Source organism: Maylandia zebra, linkage group LG18 (assembly GCF_041146795.1).
Source record: "Maylandia zebra isolate NMK-2024a linkage group LG18, Mzebra_GT3a, whole genome shotgun sequence".
NCBI lineage: Eukaryota > Metazoa > Chordata > Actinopteri > Cichliformes > Cichlidae > Maylandia > Maylandia zebra.
In genome coordinates this window covers 33,871,691-33,879,959 of record NC_135184.1, presented here as the reverse complement: position 1 = coordinate 33,879,959, position 8,269 = coordinate 33,871,691, and the positions used below count along the sequence as shown (strand labels likewise).

Sequence of the window (8,269 nt, the reverse complement as noted above, 5' to 3'; positions counted from 1 at the left end):
AGAGAAACCTGTTGATGGCTGGAAGATCCTCTCAGCTGGGTCAGTCTCCTCCATATGTTTCTTGCAGGCTGTGTCAGAGTCTGTTAAAGACTGCGAGGAGCCCTGATGGCTGACAATATCCAGAGTTAACACAGGGCTCTTAAGGCTCTCTACTGTAAAGATGGGATCCCACCACCACAATTCAATTCATTTAATTCAGTTTTACTCATACAGCACCAAATCACAACAACAGCTGCCTCAAATCACGTTATATTGTAAGGTAAAAACCCTGCAATAACACAGAAAACACAAACAGTCTATGAGCAAGCACAAAAAAGTTCCCTTTTAACAGGAAAAAGCAGAACCAGGCTCAGGGAGGGGCAGTCATTTGCTGCAACCATTTCGGGGTGAAGTGAGGGAGACAGGACAAAGACTTACTGTGGAACAGAGCCAAAGATTAATAATAACTCGTGATTAAATGCAGGGTGGTGTGTAAACACCTATTAAGTGAAAAAGGTGTGGAAAAGAATCATGAGAGGCCTCCAGCAGTCTACACCAAGGATTCATATAGTCCTAACTATATGTTCTGTCAAAAAGGAAACCACTAATGGCATGAAAGCATGGATAAGTCTAGAAGTGGTATGTAACTGTGTACATTCACTCAGTACATTTATATTTAAGAACTTTACTGAAGCAGAGTTTTAGTGTATTTCTGTTTCTGCATTTTGGTACTTTCTACTTCAACCTCATATTTTGGATGCAATATTTGACTTTGTACTCATACAACGACCAAGGAGGAGAGGAGGCTGCAGTGGAAGCGGGTCACGAGAGCACCCCGACTGTCACAAAACGGCCGGAGGCCGAGCACCAAAAATCAAACCCACGTGCAGAAAACCCAAAGCGGAGGCTGAAGAAAGGGTTTAGCAAAGGTTTATTAACTAGCACAGAAATGACGTTTACGATAGTCCTTGATTTAAAGCTTGACACATGGGGCATGAGGGTCTTGGCCAGGGGAGAGGGATAAGCAAGGGGACAGGTCCAAGAAAGCATCGGGAGCTGCTGGTGATTAGGTACGTACTGGAAGAGAGGAGAGCAGTGTTAGAGCGGTAGCCAATGAGGAGTTCTGGAGAGGGTGGAAGCTATGAAAATCTTCGTCTTACTGTGCAGGTGGGAGATGGAAGTGTCGAAGGAGAGGTGGTGCGGTTCAGGTGGGTTTGGTGGTGTGTGGCAGCTGTCCTGAGCGGTGAAGGTCCAGAGGTGGTGTAAGGGCAGGAGGGCAGGCAGGTGAGGCAAGGAGATGATTCTGAAAGCAGGCGGGTTAACCAGATTTCCAAGACGAGAGGTTCAGTGTGATGGAATTTCCAGGAGTAACTAGAACACAAGATGCAAGCTAAGTAGAGCACTTGAGATTCCTAGACATGAAGCATGAGGCCTGGTTACCAACATAGGGTAGTTGACGAACTGGCGAGGAAGCAGCGTCAGCAAGCAGCTTAAATCTCCAACCTGATTGCCTCAATCAGCTTCAGGTGAGGGAGGCAGTAGGCCCTGCCCATGGGTGGATACCAGGGAGGGCCAGACCTTCAGTGGAATTTTACAGCCACACACCCAGACCATGACACCGACCTCCTCGAGCACCGGAGCTGCCTTCAGCTGTTCAGCGCCAACTTTAAAAAGAATGAAGAAATTAAGAGATATTGGAGAGCAACAAGGAACCATTTACACTGAAGAGAATTCTCGGTCTCACTGCCAAGGAGGGTCTCCAAGTTGTTTTCTGCTGTGGTAAAGAATGTTGCGAGTGAAAATATTGAACTCAAGAAGCTGGTGTACGTGTACCTGATGAAGTATGCCGAGGAGAAACAGGACTTGGCATTGCTGTTTATTAGTATATTCCAGCGGACCCTTAAGGACCCAAACCAGTTCATTAATGTCATGTATATGATTCTGAAAAGCATCTTTCTATATTATTATTATTATTATTATGTGGCCTTGCAGCAAGAAGATCCCCAGTTCAAATCTGCTGGTCAGCAGGACCTTGGTCTGTGAAGTTCGCATGTGGCTTCCCTCTGTTCATCGTGGTCTATGGACCACCATGAACTTAAAAGGCTGCAGAGACAGATATCACTGTGTGATCCAGGTGATGGCATCCTTCATGCATCCTTTCATCAGGTCCAGCATCCCCCACAGCTTTCTGCCAAACACTAATTCAAAGGGAGAAAATCCTGTGGAGGCCTGGGGCACCTCCAGCACTGCAAACAACAAATCCCAGATACTGACCGGTTCTGGGTCCCCAGACCCCCAATAGCGCAAAAAACTGCACATTCCAGGGTGGCCTTTTGTTGTGGGCAGTCTGAGGTACACCTGTGCACTACTCATGATGTCAGATCAGCATCCTGATGTGGCACACCTGTGAGGTGGGATGGATTATCTCAATATAGCAGATGTGCCCACTACCACACATTTGGACTGATTTGTGACCACTGTTTGGGAGGGATGGTTATATTGTGTATCTGGAATGAATTTTAGGTCTCTACGTCCATCCCATGGGGAATGGGAGCAGTAACAAAGGTGTTGCGTTTATATTTTTGTTGAGTGTAGAACCCAATACGTCTCTCTGGGGGAGGGTGTCAGAGGGCCAGCAACGCAGAACACTAGTCCCACCTCCATCAGACACTGATGCGATCGCCAGCCTCAGCTGTGAGCCTTCCAGCCACACTGACAGGTGGTCCTCGGCCAATTTTACAGCAATTTCCAGGATAACCAGCCGATGAAAGTGGACCCACTCCACCGTTCCAGCCCGAAGCCACTCGTTCCACATCCCTGAAGGTCCTCTCCATGACAGGGAGGCTCATGGTGTAGTCGGGCCTCTCCCCACAGGAGCGGCAACAAGCGGTAGGGCCCACTCCTCCTCCGGCCACCAGCACACCTCCACCATGGGCGCAGAGATCGCCTTCTCCTAGGCGTCATCTCCCTCCACCATCCGGTGAAACATCACAGGGAGTTTTCCAATACCTCTGTCTGTCGCTCGGCTTGGCCCTGCACTGCCTTCAGTCATTTACGATGACTGTTACATTACCGCAACTCAAATCACCATTTGCGCCAGTGACTCAGGCGGCTGCGCGGGACGAGGCTCCGACATGCCGGCCGGGTTTTGGCACCATTTAAAAGGGCCGGCACAACTCAGTACTAAGCCTGTGTTCTTTGTGCTTCTTTCACACATGCCTGCTTTTCCCAAGACCTCGCACCCAGAGGTGGAGTGCCTGCTTGGTGCTCCGTTCCAGTCGTTGCTCCATCAGCTTCTTCGCACTCTCTCCTCTTCCCAGTGGCTACTAAAATGTGGAAGGCATGATTAGATGACGTTCACCATCTGTGACAATCAGCCTCCCCCTGACACCATGCCCTAAACCCACTGCTCCACCCGTCCTCTGCAGTTGAGCCACCAACCACACCCCACGACAAATTCATTCATTTCTCATTACTATGCATTACTCTCATATACTGGATCATGTATAACATGCCTACAGTCTCACACACTTACCTAAATCCCTATCTAATGAGGACACGCTCCCTTTGAGTGTTTATGTTTTTAACACAAGCTAACAGCATAGCTGAAAATGACGATGCGTGCACTTCAGGTGTTCATTGTCAGCCAAGGTTTTTCTGTCTTGTGCGTAGTTTGCACTTTAAAATCACATTCATGTGATTAAAAATAAAATCAGTCCAATGGCTACTCCTCAGATGTTGCAGACCTCTCTTCCATATCCTCCTCCTTCCACATGAAATGAGCTAGGATGACTTTATGTACTTTAAATATTCTTTAAAGATAAAATTTTGTTACTGTGTCAGGTGTGTATGTGAATTACGTGCACATACAGTGTGTTGGTAAACTTAAAAGCATAAAAATGCGGTAATTTTATTTTTCTGTTTTTGTTGGCCATGGCACCTAAACTATGTAGCATTATCTGTCTGCACTGACATGAGAGTCAGAGAAGTATTAGCACACAACTTCTGAGGCCAGTAAACAGCCCCCTCTGCTGGGTATCCTAGCAAACTACATGGAGCCGGTCTCTGGTACCTCTGCAGCCTCTTGATTTTCCAGGTAATTTCCAACCGCCTCAAAAGTTTGAAAAAAAAATCTCACCTATACAATCTAAAACTATACAATCCATTTTTTTCTATCCATCCATCCATTTTCTTTTCTTTGTCTGTGGCTGGGTCGCGGGGGCAGCAACCTAAACTTATCTGAGGGAGCACGAGGCATATCGAGGCCAGTCGAGAGCTGGGGCCTTCTTCTGATAGGTAATGCCTGAAACACCTCACTCAGGAGGCATCTTAGTCAGATGCCCAAACCACCTCCTCTCTCAGGTTGCTGAACGCCTCACCCTATTTCTAAGGCAGAGCCCAGCTACCCTTGGAAGAAAGCTTTTTTTCAGCTGCTTGTATCTACAATCTCATTCATTACACTAAACACATAAGTGATTGTGGTGTCGTCCAAATCCAGCATAACATTCTGCCTACTGACAGGTAAATTGAATAACAGTGATTATCTCTTCATCATGGCAGCTGTGAGTGGGTGGAATATATTAGTGAGTAGTGAACATTTAGTCCTCAAATGATGTGTTGGAAGCAAGAAAATGTGCAAGTAGAGGGGTTTAAGAAAACAAAGCCCAGATGACTGGATCAGAGTATCTCCAAAACTGCAACTCTCGTGGGGTTTTCCTGGTCTGCAGTGGTCTGTCTAACAAAAGTAGTCCAAGGATGGAAGGGTGGTGAACCAGAGACGGGGTCATGTAGGGCCAAGCACCACTTAAGCCCACGTGGTCCAATCCAATAGATGAGCTACTGTAGCTCAGACTGGGAAAAAGGTTCATGTTGGTTCTGATAGAAAGATGTTAGAATACACAGTGCATTGCAGTTTCTCAACTTACAACTTAAAGGACTTAAAGGTTACGGTTGTCACTTAATTGTCCAGGCTTTCTTCTAGTTCGTTTTTGTAGTTCATGTGTTAAATCAGCTTGCCTTGTGTTTGATATCATTCACCTACCTGCTTTCACAGACCAGTGGATATGGGCTTTGGACTCATAGTAGACACAGTAGAAGCCTGCCTCCACATCAAGCCTGCACAGCATGTCATACATGCTCTTATTCCGGTCTGAGGTGGTGATATCCACCGCTCAGCCGTGATAGTGCAAAGACTCTTCAGAAAAATAGCCATCCTGATATTTCTTTCCATTAGCTTCAAAAATAATTTTAAGTTAAGCTACACCTCATGATATAATAGATATCCATAGTTTAATTTTGTCTTTATTCCCCAACCCCAGCAAGTTAATTGCTGAGGTTGGGGAACACAATCACCACTGTGAGAGAGAAGAGACCAAAACAAACCGACCAAAAGGGGAAAATGAAATGAGTTCCTTGTTTCTTATTTAAGCTTATCATTTTTGGTTTTCCAGCCCACATTTTAATCATTTTGATTTAAAACTTGAAAGATAAAATGGAAAATAACATAACGCTCAACAAACAAACCACTGGTCCCCCCATTAAAGAAAAAACACTTTCTCCTGCCAGTGCTTCCAAACAAGCTATACATCTTTTTTTTCTGATTCTCATGAACTTTTATCATCCGATCTGAAGCCTATAGAGTGGGAAATTTAGACAATAGGATTGTTTTATGTTACTATTCCCTCCAGTTGGACTCGCATTGGTTTGATGAAATGAAAACCTCCATCATGTGCATTAAACATTAAAAAGTAAAAAACCTGTTTTGAAAATGTGCGGATTCGATAGTACAAATATTCATGTAAAAATGGAGGAAGTAAAAAGTTGTTCAAAAACCAAAAAAGTACAGATACCTGAAAATTCTCCTCAAGTACTAAAACAAAGTACTTGTACGTACACACACACACACACACACACACACACACTGCACTGTCATGAAGAGTAGAGTCTGATATATAGTTGTGGGTTTTCTGTATTTTTGTATTTCCACTTAGTTTTTTTTAACTAAACAATGACCTGGTTTAATATGTCTTGTTGTTGATCTGACTTTGCATTTAAATCATTTTAGAAACTGTTTCGGACCAGCTGATTCTTTTAAATAGCATCCTCATATGCAAACCATTAAAGGTGGTTGGGTGTCATCAAGGGGTGTAGACTAGATCTCCTGAAAGCTGCACGCTCAGTCCTGTCTAAGTTTACATCCACAGTCACAGTTTGTATTTGTGAACATTGCAGCATCTAACCTTTGGATGAATTAACTGGGATATGTGCATTACCCGTAGATTAAACAGAATATAAAAGAATTTAAAATGAGCTTTAAACCTTCCCCAAAGGTTGATTCGGTTCATCTGGACGCAGCGTTTTGTGGGAGAAACGCTTCGTCACTCATCCAGAGACGTCTTCAGTCTCAGCTGACTGCAGGTTTCAAGCTTATAAACAATATATTTGTATAATGACTGAAACCAGCCCACTGAAGGAGCAATGGACTGGGAGGTCATTTCCTTTAACTGACCTCCCAGCCCATAATAATGAAAACACAGATCTGACCAGGATTTTTACATTTAGTCTTCAGTATGAGGTCCATTTTGATTTGTTTGAGTTTAGGTACCAGAACTACATCATTCGGCTTTGGAAAATATTTAGAACTGGGTTCAGACACAGCCATTTAAACCCTTCAATACATTCAAGAAAAGTCCATTCTCTTTGATCCGTGTCGGTTCTTAGCCATCCAAGTCATTGTAGAATAAGAAGCTTGGAAAGAACGCAGCTGGACTTGTTTAAGTTTCGTGGAGAAGTTTCACTTCTCATGCAAGAGGACTCTTCAGTTCTGAGAGTACTCTGAGCAGGTCATCTTGAATACATCTGGATGCCTAAATACACTTCCTGCAATTTAACTATCCAATTAGTATAACCGCACAGTAATAAACGGGTATACCTAATGAAGTGATTGTTGAGTATTAGTACACTGTCTAAAAATACCTTAAGCTCAAGTATAAATCTTAGGGGTTTTTGTTTGTTTTTTAAAATAAGGATTCCAATTCCTTCATGTTCAAATGACATCCACCTATACAGTGTGTAGTGTTACTTTCCTAAACACTTAAGTCACCCTCGCCAAACTCCCGGTGGCGCCATCTTACCTAAGGTGTCCTTCTGTTCAACTTCCCTGTCAGACATGCACCATACACACAATGCAGTTAACTGATAGCATTATTTAAAAGCTTTATTCAACTGAAGCTGGATATCTTAGTTTAATATCTTAAGTGACCTAGCCTACCTACTTCCAGAGGCGCAATATCCACAGACTCAGTCAATACAGGCTGATGGACATCTCAGCCTGCACGCGTGCGATTGTGACTTTATGACGACACTTACCTTTGGTTTCAGACGTGGAGCACCTGAACTGGCTGCTTTCCAAAGCAATGCTGAATGGTCTGTGACAGACAGGGTAAGGCTGTAGCTCAGGAGGCTGAGCATCTACTGATCGGCAGGTTAATGGATCAATCACAGGCTGTTCTGGTGAAGCGCTTTGAGTGCTCAGAGTAGAAAAGCACTATATAAGAACTGTTCTAAATATATTCAAATTTTGATAATTATCAATACAAATTTATATACTATGCCATCCAGAGACCTGAAAGCGGCACTGTTTAGTGCACAATGAGATGGAAATGTCCAGTGAGATCCCATTTGTGGTCGTCTGTCCTTTCACAGTGGCCTGACATCTAATTATGACACCTTATTTATTCATCATTATCTGTTTCTTATGTCATGAACTGGCTCAAAGAAAGCAGGAGATTGCAGGGTTTACTTTAATATCGAGTCAGCAAATCAGTGTATGCTACTCGCTTCAAAGTCCGACACATTTTAAAAATGCTTTTTATGCTTTACACTTCAGTGTACACCATTTTAACCTGCCTGTCACTCAAAGTACTTGAGTTTGCTTTACAGTAAAAAAAAATGCAGCATTATCATTGGCAGTGTTCCAGTCATCCTTCAAGTCAAGACCGTAAGCAGAACTACTGCCTACCACCTACGTCATCAGCAAGATTTACTGTATACGGTCCACGTTGACTGTGCATCTGAGAAAACCGTGATGATGGCTTGATAGTATTCTTACTTTCCGGAACACTAAGCAGCAAACAAAAAACCTTAAATTAAATAGAACTTGAATAGTTACATAATTATCATTAAAATACAAACTATTTATTCAGAAAGGTGTTCTGCACTTGCACCGATGGATTAAACATTTCCCGTGAAACGCTAATGTACATCTATAATAAAAATATCTCACAGGCTA

At 43.5% G+C, this 8,269-nt stretch overlaps 1 long non-coding RNA gene across 1 annotated transcript; it reads right to left on the bottom strand.

Moving 5' to 3' along the window:
• Positions 1–893: 893 nt before the first annotated feature.
• On the bottom strand, positions 894–1,479 carry LOC143413727 (uncharacterized). Its single transcript, XR_013094339.1, has 2 exons — positions 1,140–1,479; positions 894–1,056 (listed from the first exon to the last, which is right to left on the bottom strand). It is a non-coding gene; the product is annotated as an uncharacterized LOC143413727 (long non-coding RNA).
• Positions 1,480–8,269: the final 6,790 nt, after the last annotated feature.